The sequence below is a fragment of the Trachypithecus francoisi genome, unplaced genomic scaffold (genome assembly GCF_009764315.1).
Source record: "Trachypithecus francoisi isolate TF-2019V2 unplaced genomic scaffold, Tfra_2.0 Lachesis_group1, whole genome shotgun sequence".
In the NCBI taxonomy this organism is placed as follows: Eukaryota; Metazoa; Chordata; class Mammalia; order Primates; family Cercopithecidae; genus Trachypithecus; species Trachypithecus francoisi.
Window position 1 is genome coordinate 3,389,329 of NW_022681454.1, and position 14,577 is coordinate 3,403,905.

The following is a 14,577-nucleotide window of genomic DNA, read 5'->3' on the forward strand; positions in this document are numbered from 1 at the left end:
TGCAGTCTCTCCCAGCTCCAGGGCCAGGCCAGTGCGAAGCCACACCAGGCGTACCAGAGCCGCCGCGCCCGCAACGGAAGTCCCGCCCCCAGCCGTGGAGCCCCGCCCCTCACTTCTTTTCATCCCCGCTTCCCCGGCAGTCCCATTCCCACGCTGTCCCGACGCGCAGACCCTCGCCCCGCCCCATGCCCCGCCCCCGACTCACCCCCAAGCCCGCCCCGCCCCCTTGGCCCCGCCTCGCTTTCATTTCGCCCCGCCCCTCCCGGCCCCGCCCCCCCTCTGGCCCCGGCTCCGGCCCCGCCCCCGCCTCGACCCCGGGGGGCGGCGGCTGCTGAGGCGACCGTTACGCGCGCGGGCGGTTGCTCGGGCCGGAGCGCCCGGAGCGGGAGCGAGCGGCGCGGCCCGGTAGGTGTGCGGGGCCGGGGCGGGGTCCGGGCGCGCCGCCTCCGCTCTTTCTTTCGCCTCCGGGGCGCCCACCCGCGCCCTCGGCCTCCGGGTCGACCCCGGCCAGCCCTGCTCGGCGCCCGTCCCCTCGGGGTCGCCGCCCGCCCGCCCTGCCTTTTGTTCGCCGGCCCGGCTCAGGATCCAGGTCCCGGGCCCGGCGCGGCGCGGCGCGGGGCTGGGCGGGGCGGGGGCAGGGGCGCGGGGCGCGGGCCTGTGGGGCCTCCTGGCCGGGCGGGTGCGCAGCCTCCTGGGGCCCCGCGCGGTGAGACCAGCCCGGTGGCGCCGGGCAGAGGGTCCCGCGGGCGAGGAGCGCCTGGGAGCGCCGGGAACGCGGCCCTGATGGCGCTGAGGGGTCCAGGTTCCCTCGTCGGACTCCCCGAGCGGCCGCTTTGTTAGGGCAGAGGCTGCCTCCAGAGACCCGAACTCCAGACCCACTGTAGCGACCTGGGCTCGGCTCCACCGCGGTGCCGCGATTGTGCAGTGTAGACAGAGGGTTCCCAAAGCTAGGAAGTGTAGGCAGAGAGGGGACCCAGAGCTGTGCACTGGGGACAGAGAAGGGGCCCAGAGTTGTGGAGTGTAGACAGAAAGGGGCCCAGAGCCATGGAGTATAAACAGTGGAGTGAAGACAGATAGGGGGTCCAGAGCTGTGGAGTGTAGACAGAGAGGGGGCCCAGAGCCGTGGAGTGTAGACAGAGAGCGGGCCCAGAGCCATCAAGTGTAGACAGAGAGGGGACCCATAGCTGTGGAGTGTAGACAGAGTGTCATAGCCGTGCAGACAGAGAAGGGGCCCAGAGCCATGGAATGTGGACTGTGGAGTGTAGACAGATAGGGGGTCCAGAGCCGTAGAGTGTAGACAGTGGAGTGTGGGCAGAGAAGGGGCCCATCGCCGTGGAGTGTGGACTGTGGAGTGTAGACAGAGCCATGGAGTGTGGACAGATAGGGGCCCCTGAGCCGTGAAGTGTAGACAGTGGAGTGTGGACAGAGAGGGGGCCCAGAGCCGTGGAGTGTGGATAGAGAGGACCACCTGGCCTCTCACCTGCCTGGTCACTTGTTGGGAATGTGTCCCTGGGCAGGTGACCACCTTCTCTGTGCTTGAGTTTCGTCATTGGACCTGTCTTTGGGGCTGCCGCAAGGGCTAAGAGTGGCTTTGTCTGAAGCCTTCAGTGTGGTCCATGCTGTCCTGTCCAGGGCCCTTCTGAGGCCACAGGGACTTGCAGGATGGCGGGCAAGGCCTGCACAGAAGGATCCCTGGGGGCCTTCCCAGGCAAGGGAGCACCCCACCGTTCACATAAGGAGACTACCAGGGAGGCACAGAGGCAGCTTCGGGCAGCGAGGGCCGCCGGGGTGCAGTCCCACGGGCCTTCCGAGGGGCTGAGGCCTGCCCCTAGAGAAGGTGATGTGGGGAGGGCAGAGTGATTATGAGTAATGGGGAACCAGTTTATATTTCACTTTACAAAGTAATTGTCACCGTGTGAAGTTTCTTCCCCTGAAAAAGCAGTATAAAAAGGTCCATCGTGGCTAGTGCTTTTGGGGACTTGAGATGATGGATATCGGGTGCCCAGGCCCTGCCTGGTACCACAGCTCCGCAGATGGGGAAGGCCCTGTTGTTCAGCCAAGGGCAGTGGGGTGGCTGAGCCTGCAGGTGGGTGATGGGGCCACCTGCAGGGCCTTGGGCTGCACGAGTTGCTGCACACCTGTTTGGGTCTTTTTCTTAAAACTGCAAGTCCACCCTTGTCTCCGAGACCTCTTGAGGCTGGAATCTGCCCTCAGACAGGCTTACATTTCTAGCTCTGGAACTGCAGTGATGCAGATGCCTCTGTGACTGGCAGAGCAGAGGGAGGAGCGACAGGGCAGTGGTGACCGGAGGTCTCAGGGAGGTTGACAAAGATAGGGTGGAGGAAAGGCCCCTGGATGTGGGTTGAAGGTGCAGTACTGACCTGTGGAGTGTTCAGGAGAGGGCAGGGGCAGTGTGACCTGAGGGCATGTCATGGGGAGGGTCAGGAGGTGGGAGGGAGGCACTGGATGGGGACTGCAAAGAGGAGGGAATCCAAGGTCAAGGGCTGGCTCCCTTTCTGCCCTGTTTAGGATGAGGGTCTCGGGGAAGAAGGGGTGGCCAGGCCGAGGAGACTTGTGGCACTGGGAGCTGGGACTCAGTGAGGTCCTGGAGGTGGTGAGGGCCCAGAGGTGACAGCTGGGGCCCCAGCCAGCCTGGCTGCTGCTGTGGGAAGGTCTGGGGGTAAAGGAGAGGGAGGATAGGCTGAGGCTGCCGGAAGTCAGCGCTCCAGGCTGATGGAAGGGGGCCGAGCGGGCTCTGCGGGCCTGGTTGGCAGTGTGCAGATCACATTGTCTTTGGACCTTTATTTTTGTCTGAGACGGGCCAAGCAAAACAATCAGGCTGGGCTGGGTGCGGTGACTTAACGCCTGTAATACCAGCACTTTGGGAGGCCGAGGCGGGTGGATCACCTGAGTTCAGGAGTGTGAGACCAGCCTGGCCAACATGGTGTAACCCCGTCTCTACTAAAAATACAAAATTATCGGGGTATGGTGGCACGTGCCTGTAATCTCAGCTACTCGGGAGGCTGAGACAGGAGAATCACTTGAACCTGGGAGGTGGAGGTTGCAGTGAGCCGAGATCACACCATTGCACTCCAGCCTGGACGGCAAGAGCAAAACTCCGTCTCAAAAACAGAAAAACTCCATCTCAAAAACAAAGACAAACCAACAACAACAACAAACAGGCTAAGGGAATAAACGACTCATTAGTGACGACTTCAAGCACACAAAATCCTAAAGCCCAGAGCATTTTACATTTTATTTGAATTTGATGGAATTCCTGGAAACATTTTGCTTCCCAGCTGTGTACGTTTCCTATTGCTGTGTAACAAAGCACCACTCACTTAGTGGCTGAAAAGGCAAAAGTTTATTCCCCCTGGTTGGGCTGAAACTGTGGTGTCATCGTCGGTTGACCAAGCTCCCTCCTGAGGCACTGGAGGAGAACGTTTGCCCCCCTGGTCAACTTCTGGGGGCTGGAGGAGAACCATTTGCCCCCACCCCGGTCAGCTTCTGGAGTCTGGAGGAGAACCGTTCGCCCCCCGGTCAGTGTCTGGGGATTGGAGGAGAACCGTTTGCCCCCTTAGTCAGCTTCTGGGAGCTGGAGGAGAACCGTTTGCCCCCCGATCAGTTGCTGGGGACTGACCTCATTCCTTGGCTCCCGGCTCCTGCCCTGCTTCCACTGGCCTCCTCTTTATTCTCTCTTTTTAGAGACAGGGTCTCACTTTGTTGCCCAGGTGGAGTGAGGTGGCACAATCATAGCTCACTACAGCCTTGAACTCCTGGATGAAGCCATCCTCCTGCCTTAGCCTCTTGAGTGCCTGGGACTCCAGGCATGTGCCACCATGTCCAGCTAATTTGTCTGTTGTTTTTTTTTTTTTTTTTGGTAGAGATGAGGGTCTCACTATGTTGCCCAGGCTGATCTTGAACTCTTAGCCTCAAGTGATCCTCCTGCCTTAGCTTCTCAAAGGGTTGGGATTGCAGGCCTGAGCCACCGCACCTAGCCTCTGTCTTCCTCTGCTGTCTTCAAATGTCCAGGATAATCTCCTCCTCCTGGGAGCCTTAGTTTACTCACATCTGCAGATCCATATTGCTGTATAACTTTCACAGTCCCAGGGATTAGGGCCTGGATATCTTTGGGGATGGCTATTCGGCCTACAGCAGGCTCCTCACTTGTCTTAGAAATGACTTCACTTTTCCCATTGTGTGAGAGGAGCAGCCATCTCGTGCATCTTTCCCGGGATGGGCAGGGTTTGTCTGAGGGAAGGTCCCTGTGGTTTCACATCCCTGTCCTTGGGGAGAGGCGGGAGCCGTCCTGGAAACAGGTGTCCTGGGAAGGAAGATAAGCCTTGCTCAGGATGCAACCCCAGTCATGAGAGGTTGTGGGAGGTCACTCGTGCTGTGCCTTTTTTAGGAGGTGGAGTCATTACCAGTTCCAAACTGGATACTCCACACAGTGCTCATGCAGTTTAACCTGTGGTTTTTGGGGGCCACCGTTACAGAAGTTGCCTAGATTCTTCCATGAAGGAGCCTCTTACCTCGGGCTCTAGACAAGGAACTCTTGTGTTAGAAGTTTCCTTCCCCCATTTTTTTAAGGTCTGGACTTCAGTGAAGGAGAAAAGAAACATCTGGTTTGTTCTTTCTGTTTTTCTTTTCTTTTTTTTTTTTTTTTTTTTGAGACGGAGTCTCACTCTGTCGCCCAGGCTGGAGTGCAGTGGCCGGATCTCAGCTCACTGCAAGCTCCGCCTCCCGGGTTTACGCCATTCTCTCGCCTCAGCCTCCCGAGTAGCTGGGACTACAGGCTCCCGCCATCTCGCCCGGCTAATTTTTTATATTTTTTTAGTAGAGACGGGGTTTCACCGTGTTCGCCAGGATGGTCTCGATCTCCTGACCTCGTGATCCGCCCGTCTCGGCCTCCCAAAGTGCTGGGATTACAGGCTTGAGCCACCGCGCCCGGCCTCTGTTTTTCTTTTCTTTCTGCTTTTCTGTGGACTTGCTGTCCCCAACTCTGTAATCATGGTGATACCCGATATGCGCACACACGCTCCACTCACATATCGTTTCCTGCATCGTTGTGTCCCTTAGCAGTGATCTTAGCTGTCCTTCCAGCATGCCTGAAGAAGGGCTGAGTCTGTAGATTGAAGCATCCAGTCGTAGGCATTCTCCTGCCCTGCCTGGCCCCAGCCCCCGGAGGCAGGATCCTAAATGGCCTGTTTTCTCAGGCATTTACTGCTGTTGAAGCTGCTCCTTTCAAGTTTGTTGTAGACATTATTTTTTTATTTCTCCTAAAGGCCGAGGGGAGGTTTAGCTCTCCTCTGTCCCATCAGCCTCCCTGTCCCTCTATGTGCCATCATCATCACATGGCCGCTTTTGGTGAGATCTGTAGTCCTTGCTCTTGTGTGACTGTAAGCATTGCTCCTTATTGAGCCAAGGAGTGCCCTGAGCACAGGTCCTCTCACACAGCCCTGTGGATTCACATCTTCTAATCACCCACCTATCAGAATGGTTTGTTTTTCGTTGCATCCAGGACACTAGCCCCATCCCCACCCCTTTGTGGTTGGGAGCCTTCTCCTTGCTCCCGCTTGCCCTAGTCTCCAGGAGACCTGCTGCGCCACTGTCACCCACATTTCCCCGTGCTGTCCTCCATCTGTGGGGCTCCCCGTGCACTGGGTCCTGCTCTTCTCTGTCTGCTTGGCTCACTCCTCGTTTTGCTGAAGTCCTACTCTTTTGATACCTAAGAAACATCACATAGGTTTTTTTTTTCTTTTTGTCCTTGATTTAGAAAACATCTTTATTTTACTCTTTGGTTACCTTTTAACTTAGCTGGGTATAAAATTTTAGACTGACAATGATTTTTTCAGAATTTTGAAAATGGTGCTTCGTTGCATTTGGTTTCCATGCTGTTGAGAAGTCTGATGCCATTCTGATTTCAGTTCTTGTGTGTGTGATCTCTCCTGCCCCAAGCTCATAGAAGTGGCTCTTTTCCTTCAGTGTTCTAAGAAACCTGATTATGGCATCTGCTTCCATTTATTGTGCTGGGCACTCCGTGGGCCCCTTCAGGCTGAGGATAGAAGTTTTTAAATTTCAAATATAATTTTCTTTCAGTTTTGCTGTTTTCTCTTTCTGGAACTTTTACTTGGAGGTTGGACCTCCTAGGTTGATCCTCTAATTCTCTTTTTTCTCATCAATGTTGATCTCTTTAATGTTTGTTCAATTTTTTTTTTTTTAATTGAGATGGAGTGTCACTCTTTTGCCCAGGCTGGAATGCAGTGGTGCAATCATAGCTCACTGCAGTCTCAGACTCCTGGGCTCAAGCAATCCCCCTGCCTCAACCTCCTGAGTAGCTGGGATTACAAGCATGTACCCCCACACCTGGCAATTTTTACTTTTCATTTTATTTTTTTGTAGTCTCCTCATGTTGCCCCTTTGCTGCTTCTAAGAAGTCAGTCATTTTGGTAGCTGTGTTCCTCCTTTGTGTTATATGGTGATGTGCTTTCAAGCTCCTCTCGGGAATTTTGGCTTCCAGCGGTTTGATTGTGATGTTCTTAGGAGGGTTTGCTTTGCATTTGTCCTGCCCAGGGTTTGTTGAACTTCTTGGATATGTAATTTTTCACCATCTTCAAACTGCTATTAGGTTTGTTTAGTGAATTTTAAAATTTCAGTTACAGTAGTTTTTATTTCTAGAATTTTCACTTATTTTCTAGTTTCCATTTCTCTGCTCTGTCATTTGTTTATTGTGATCATGTTGTCATTAAATCTTTGAACACATACCAGCTGCTTTAACGTTCTTCTCTGCTAATTTCAGCACCTGCTGAAATTATCTCAGGATCATTTCTGTTGGCTTCTTCTGACTGTGGGTCACATCTTCCCGTTTCTTTGAACATCTAGTCATGTTTGATGGTGTACTGGACATTGTAGATGATGACTGTAGTGACTTCTTTTTTCTGAAGAGTGTTGATTTTTGTTCTGGAAATTAATTTGTCTGGACTCAAATGAAAATATCTGCTGCAGTCTCTGCTTGGTGCTGTTGACCTTTTGGCTGCCTCCTTCTACTGGACTCTGGGGTCTCTGTGTGTGTGGATGACTCACCACTGGCCAGGACCTAGGCAGAATTTATTAACAGATTTTAGACTGCCTCTTCCCCAGTGACCTCCTTTCTGAGATATGCCCCTCACTGTTCAGCCACCCTGTCCTCCCCAAGCCCTATCTTGGACTCTTCAAGTTGGGAGGATCACGGCTTCTACTGCGCTCTAGCCATTTTTAGAAACACATGTTTTACTTGGTGCAGCTCTCTCCTTTCAGGGGACAACTCCCCTCCACTTTCTGCCTGCTTTTCATAGCTCTCCAGGACCTCCCAGAGTTGGTTTTTATATTTTGTGTCCGGTTGGAACTTGATTTAGCAGCATGGGAGAATGTAGGAGACTGTCAGTTTACGGATAGAGCTGCTGGCATGTTGATTAGTAGCCAGGCATCGGTCTTTGGCAGTTTGCTTGTTTTTCACTTAGAGAGTTCAGGTGATCTCACTTAGAGAGTTCAGGTGATCTCACTTAGAGAGTTCAGGTGATCAGGGAGTGAGTACTCCAGCTAAAAGAAAGTTCCTCCCCTAACAACACCTGACTTCTGTATCTTAAGTGTTAGCCTAGAACAGATGCATGCATTTCCTAGATAGGCCAACTAACCTGACTAACATGGTGGCAGAGAGACTGTGCGTCCTTTATTGCTTTCCTCTGATGCGAGCACCATAAGGATAGGGCCTATGGGCTCTTCTTTGACTTTCCAGAGGCCCATGACCCCTGGACCCCTGGACCTGGTGCAGGTGTGTTAGGCTGGGGCTCCTCCAAGCTCACTGAGGGTTGGGGGAAAAACGCAGCCTGGCCTGTGTCTGCTGTTCTGCGGTCTTCACCTCACCCCCACAGTCTTTTCTAACTCTGTGCTGCAGTTTGTCTATAAAATAGGGTTAATCCTAAGATTGTTGTGAGGTTTAAATAGCGTGATGTGTGGAAAATGGTTAGGAGCAGTGGCTGACACCTGGGAGTCCTGGTCAGCATTAGCGATGGTGCTGTTGGCATTGCTGCAGGCTTGCGTTCTGGCTGCTGGGAACACCTTGGAAGCGCCCAGGCCTTCACTGAGTGCATCTGGGTCTGGCCCCCACTGTGTGCTAGGTTGTGGGAGACGGCAGTGCCGTGGACTCTGCTGAGCTGGAGTGCAGTGAAGGCACTTTGGGCAGGGTGAGAGGCTGGCTTGCCCTGCCTGCCAGAGCCCTCTGCACCCCAGGGGCCTGGAGTCCAGCCTGGGAGTTAGTAGAGCATTGTGTGGAAGAGGGATTGCTCTGTGGATTCCAGCATTTAGCAGCCAGGTTCCTCCCTGTGAGGCTGGGGCAGTTGGCCCTGGGAGTAGGAGGACTGCCTGGGAGGAGGAGGACTGCCTGGGCCCACCCCTCCTAGGAGTTCCTGTGTCTGCTAGCACAAATTATCACCAGCAAGGGGCTAGCCCAGCAGCAGTTGGTCCTGTCACAGTTCTGGAGACCAGAAGCCTAAAGTCAAAGTGTGGCAGAGCTGTGACCCCTCCGAAGGCTCTAGGGGAAGACCCTTCCTGCCTCTCCCAGCTGCTAGGGCTCCCAGCCTTGCTTGGCTTGTGTTTGCATCACTCCAGTCCCTGCCTCTGTCACCATGTGGCATTCTCTCACATGGCCTTCTCTGGGTCTGTGTCTCCCTTCTGCCTCCCTCTTTTACGGACACCTGTGATTGCATTTAGGACCCACCTGGGAAATTGGGGATCACTGCCTCGTCTCAGAATCCTTAACATAATCCTTTTCCAAATAGGGTCACAATCACAGCTTCTGGGGATTGGGCCCTGGTATCTTTGGGGCTGCCGTTTGCGCCACTGCACCCGCCTAGCCCTGGGGGTGGTGAGGAGCCACATGAGGAGGTCACAAGGGTACCACGCTTCAGGCCCCAGGAGCCTCCCCAGCTGCCCTCCTGTTACGTGGGGTCTGTCCCGGCTGCCCTCCTCTGTTACACAGGGTCTGTCCCCGGCTGCCCTGTGGGCAGGACAGGTGCACAGCTTGTCCTTAACATGCTTGGTGCTGAAGAGGCTCACAGTACTGTGAATGTTGGCATCAATTTTATTGTTGTCTTTCTGAGAGCGGGTAAGATACTAAAAGCAAAAGGACTCCTTCAGGCCTAGTGAACACACAAAACAAACAGTGGTGGAACCCTCTGTGTCTTTTTCCCTTGAATCCTGTAGGGGAGTGACCAGGTGTCGGTGAATAGGAGAATCACATGTAGGAGGCTGGAAAAAAGACCCATTTGTTGATGAGAAAAATTGATTTCAGTCTTTCTGGGGTGTTTTGGGCTAAGGAGAGGCCCGCCAGGGACAGGGATGGAGAGTGAGGCTGGGGTCCAAGGCCCAGGGATGGACAGTGAGACTGGAGTCTGGGGCTGTGCCTGTCCTTTCCTGTCCTTTACCTGCCACTGTGGGCTTTGTCCAAGGAAGCAGGTATGAGGGAATGAAGGGGTGGGGGGCACAGAGGTGACATGTCCAGGTGGGGTGATGGGGGACCTCCGAGGCGCCAGCAAGGCGGAGGAGGAGACCAACGTGGGCGTTGGAATGAGCCAGGTTAAAACGCAGCCTCTCCAGGGCCAGGCGTGCCAGGTGCAGTGTTGCCGTGCAGCATTTGGGGCGCACTCATACTGAGAATTGTCATGTATCTAAGATTCACATTTAACTGGGTATCCTGTGTTTTTTTATTTTTTTTGCTAGATCTGGCAACTCCATTTATAGTCTCACTCCGTGCAGATTTAAAAACCACAAACAGAAGTAAATATCAAGTAGAGATAAAAAGGGAAAGTCAAATACAAATGGAAAGGAAGAATTGAGGAGGTTTGACCTTCAGTGTTCCAAAGATACTGAACTAGTGTTTGTTTCTGGAATCAGAAAATTTCATCAGCTGTGGGGCACCGGGATATTCTGGAGGGCTTGTGGCCTTCGTGTGTCCTGTTCACTTTTCCCAAAGCCAGGTCATCACCAGGCCGGTGCCCAGAGTGAGCTCGCAGTGCAGGCTCTGCTGGACTGACCGCAGGGTCGAGTTGGCGCCTGTGACGTGGCTTGGGCCCTGTGGGCTTGGGCCCTGGCTGTTGTGGTCTGGGGTGGGTGGGGTTGGGGGCTTGGCTCCTGCTCTTGTCTGAGTGTCTTTGTGGTGTGGTGCTTCTGCAGGATTGGAGTTTCTGGAGTTCACGTTGTGTGGCCTTCAAAACCACAGAGACACAGGCAGGTGGGGCCTGTTGTGCTCAGCCCCTTCCAGTCTCTTGTGACTGGTGGGCTCTGCTCCCCCTGCTTACAAAAGTGGGTCCTCCTGCCCCTTGCAGGGGGCCTGTGTGTGCACCCACAGCACCACATCAGAAAGCCCCAGAAGGCTGTGGGGCGACGTCTCTGTACATGAGAAGGGAGGCGACCCAGGAGTGGACAGGCACAGCCGGCGTGTGGGGCCCCTGCTCTGTGGGTAGGTTCTCAGAGCCCGGGGGCTGGGGGTGTTGGAGGGGTCAGTGGGGGCTTCAGGTAGGAGATGGGCTGTGAGCTGAACCTCAGAGTTGTGGACAGAGGAGAGAGGACCCGTTTCAGGAGAGAGTGATTTTTGCAAATGGTGTCCTCCTGCATGGCCTGGCCCTGCTGTGCACTGTGGCATTGGGCTGTCTAACAGTCTGTGACCCCGCAGCAGCTGGCCCTGGGAGTTCGGGACCATCACCTGTTCGTAGTTGCCCACCTGGAGCTGCTGCAGAAGCCGCGAGACAGTTCTTGAATGAATCAATGAATGAATGAGGGAGCAGGAAAATCATGGGGCCGTGAGGAAGTGGGTCTGACTGAGGAAGTGGGTCTGACTGAGGAAGTGGGTCTGACTGAGGAGGACGTTGAGGTTTGGGGGGGACCTAGTGAGGGAGCCTCAAGAGGCTGGACCCAGTGGGACAGGTGCTTGGGCAGGAATTAGGAAGTGGGAAAGGACAAAGCACTGGCAGCTGTGGGCAGGAGGAGGGTGAGGGCAGGGTGGGCCGGCAAGTGGGGTGCAGCAGGGAGTCCAGCAGGAGGTGTGGCCGCTATGCAAGGTGAGCCTTGGTATGGTGACCTAGGCAGGGAGGATGTGGGAGGGCCTCCGACTGGATGGGGACATAGGTGACAGCTGCAGGGCGACTGCAGGCTCCCCCAGCCTCACCTCTGTGGCCGTTGCCGGAGGATACTGGAACCAGCAGTGCTATATTTCAGCATCTGTGCAGATACCTTGTCCCTGGAGGCTCTTTTGCGTCGTGGACTCTGGGTCCTTGGAGGATCCTGCAGAGTTTCCCTTCCTTGGGAGAAGCCCCCTCCTCTTCCTCAGCAGCTTGAGCGTGCCCTGGTAGTGGGGGGAACAAGAGGCAGGAGGAACAAAGGCAACTTGTCTCCCTGGTTGCCTGACTTCCTCCCGCCCCACATACCTGCCCCTGCTGTGTTCTCTAGAAGTAAAACGGAGCTAAGAAGCTAAAGCCAGTGTTCACACTTTATGTTATTAGTATTAGTGTGACGTTAGCACAACTATTTCTTCAACTTTATATGACTTTCTGAATGCTACTTCCTTTTACTGTTGCTGGACTGTAATAGTGTATACCTTTTTCTCAAGTGTTCAAAGAAACAAAGCATTCTGAAAGTTGCCAGTCTTTAATTTCTTCTTTGCCTCTCGTTTCTTTCCCCTAATCATTCATGTTTTTAGTACTTCCAAATTTTGAAAACTGCATTGTTTTTTGAGTGAATTCTTTTCTAAGCACCGAATCACTGTGTTGCTGCCTAGCAATGTGCGGGATCTTTCTGAGATTGACTCTGGAAGAGAAAGAAAGCGCATTTGCTCCACGAGCCCGGAATGGAGGCATTTAATGTGTGTGTCCCTGATGCTCAGCCTCTTGGTTTCTTTGGATTTGAAATGTTAAAACCTCAAGAACTGACATTTATAAAAGACCCACGCAAAACTATGCATGATGACAAAATGCTGACCTGGGACATTTTATGTATTGTACTCTTCAGTTCAGCCGAATATATTATTCAAAAACTATGCATATTTCTTCAAAAACTACTCATAATGTTGGTGGCTACTGACCTGCTGCCTAAACGTAGATGATTAATATTCAGATTCAGGAGACTAAAGCTACCCAGGAACTGCGACAGACTCTGTGAGAACCAGATACATAGTTTTTGTTAGCGGAAATGTGTGCTTCCAGGGAGGCTGCTTTCTCCCAGGCCTGTGCTGGTGGAGAGGGAGGCAGCTGGGGCCACACTGTGGAGCCCGGACTGCAGTCAGCCAGCCTGGCTTTGAATCCTAACTGCCTCCAGTCGTCGTGCCGGAGCCTCGGTTTCCTCATTTATAAAATGGGATAATTAGACTTCGCTTGTGAGATTATGATCAGTTCGGCTTCTTTTTAGCCACTTTTCCCCATTCTGTAGTGTTTGTCTCTGGTGTATCCGGCGTAATTTCCTTAATCACCTCCTCACAGAGGAGATTTCAGGGACCATTTGTGAAACCACCTGCTGTACATTGCCACCTAGAAGTAAGTACAGCGCCATTTTGTGCTGATAGCAGGAACGGCAGCAAGTCAAACGACCCTGGAGGTATTTTGCATCACGTGGCACGTTGGTTTGCTGCCGCTGTGCAGCACGCTGTGTCTGTAGCTGCAAGGCTTCTGGGGTCAGGTGTCCTGGTGACGCTCACGCAGGGCTGTGATCAAGGCGTCGGCCAGGGCGATGAGGATTCGCTTCCATGCACTCTCGTGTGGCTGCCGGCAGCCTCAGAAGATCCGCTTCCAGGGTTGGTAATATCACTGTTGGAAGACTTCACGTCCTCGCTGGCCGTTGGCCAGAGACACCCATTCCTTGTCATGTGGGTGGCTTCTTTGGGCAGCTCACAGCTGGGCAGTGAGTTCCCTGAGAGCGAGTGAGGGAGAGCATGAGTGAGAGGAAAGCCATGGTTTTTTGGTAACCTCATCTTGGAAGTGACACCCATCTCTTTTGCACATTCTGTTTGTTAGAAGCGAGTTGCTAGGTCCAGCCCACACCCCAGGGGAGGGATTGCAGGGGCAGGATGACCAGGAGGTGGTGTCATGGGGGCCATCTCAGAGGCTACCTGTCACCATGGACCTGCTGCTCCCAGAGATTCATGTCCCTCCTACACACAAGATACACTCCCCACAAGATCCTTTTGTGACAGCATCTGCTCAGAGCCCCACATCATCCTCGAAACTGGCTCTAGGTGGGCTGAGGTGCAGCTCCTGGGGTGCACGGTGCCCCGGGCTGTTGACCTGAACTAGAGAGACACGCTGTCAGCTCATCCACCCACAGCCACGGTGCCATCATGGCAAGCACCGCAGGCCAGACCTGCCTGTTCAAAATGAGGGAAAATGGAGGCAGAAAGGAGCCTCAGGCGTGCCTCACTTCGGAGACCCAGCCTGGCAGATGGTGGCAGTTCCTTGTTCAGGTGTCACGATTTGGGATTGTTAGCTGTCCCTCTGCCCTCAGAGGCTTTGAGTCCTCTCTCTGACTCACGCTTCCCTTTGTCTGAAACACAGCTCCTAATGCAGTTGAGTTGTTTCCTCAGCCTGCTTCCTGCCAGTAGGATTTTGGGGTTCAGCACCCACTTTTTATTGTGTACTAACTCTGACGCTTGTAGTTCAAGCTGGCAGTGATAGTTCTAAGTTTATGGGCCTCCTGGGAGTCTCACTGGTGTCCATTCCATCAGGCACGAGCCATACCTGGTATCCCTCTGAGATGAGCCCTGCTCTGCCTCGGGGTCCTGAAGGGTGAGGAGTCATGCCCATAAGCTTCTTGGGGCCTAGTTGTTCCATGAGAGTCTGGAAGGCCCACCCTTCGTCTCTTTACAGGGGCTCCAGCCATCTTGCTGTACCTCAGCACACAGCACCTTTCCCTTGATGTCACATGCACAGCAGGCTTGCCTTGGACAGAAGTGGAAGGAGGAACTGGCTGGCTGGAGCACTGGGGGCCATGGGGCAGTGGGCTGCTCAGAGGAGAGTCAGTGGCAGGAGGTGCAATGACGATGACATGAGTTTAGGGGAGGGTGTGGAGACGAGGAGACGGATGCCGGTGTCACTCCACCATAGTGTGGGGACAAAGGCTGACTTGGGAAGTCCCACTCGCTAAGCGGCACGGCCTTTCCACCCCTGTGTCATGTAGATTTCTTTAGCATAACTGGAGTTGAATGTTTGGGCTCCTGTCCTGCCTTGTTGTAGACACATGGCACCCTCTGTTCCTCAGTCAGGCACTGGCCTTGATGACGTTTCCTTCCTTAAACACAAATAGCTGTCGGTCTGCTCCAGCACTGAAGCCTCAGGGTCACTGCACGGGTGCCTGGCGAGGCAGTAACTGGTGCAGGGGACTGAGCAGGCAGCAGGGAGTGGTCTCGGGCGTCTGAGCCCACCCTCTGTGGCACTCTGCTTCTGTTTGGGTGGGGAATGTCCTGGGGGACGCTGGTGGGTGGGAACAACACAGCTCTTGCCTTATGAACCCGGCAAGTAGCAACAGCCCTCGCTGGAGGAGCTGGGTTGGGCTGGGTAG

General features: G+C 54.1%; 1 protein-coding gene across 6 annotated transcripts in view; it reads left to right on the forward strand.

Annotated features, from left to right (window-relative positions):
- Positions 1 to 285: 285 nt before the first annotated feature.
- The window catches only part of RGS12 (regulator of G protein signaling 12), a 147,993-nt gene continuing 133,701 nt past the window's right edge, over positions 286 to 14,577 (forward strand). For 3 of the 6 annotated variants that reach the window (XM_033213569.1, XM_033213573.1, XM_033213574.1), the window contains exon 1: positions 298 to 405. The gene's annotated coding sequence lies outside the window, so the exon portion shown is untranslated. Of the gene's footprint in view, positions 406 to 14,577 lie in introns of all 6 variants that reach the window. The other 3 variants (XM_033213570.1, XM_033213578.1, XM_033213571.1) reach the window with 3 other exon arrangements.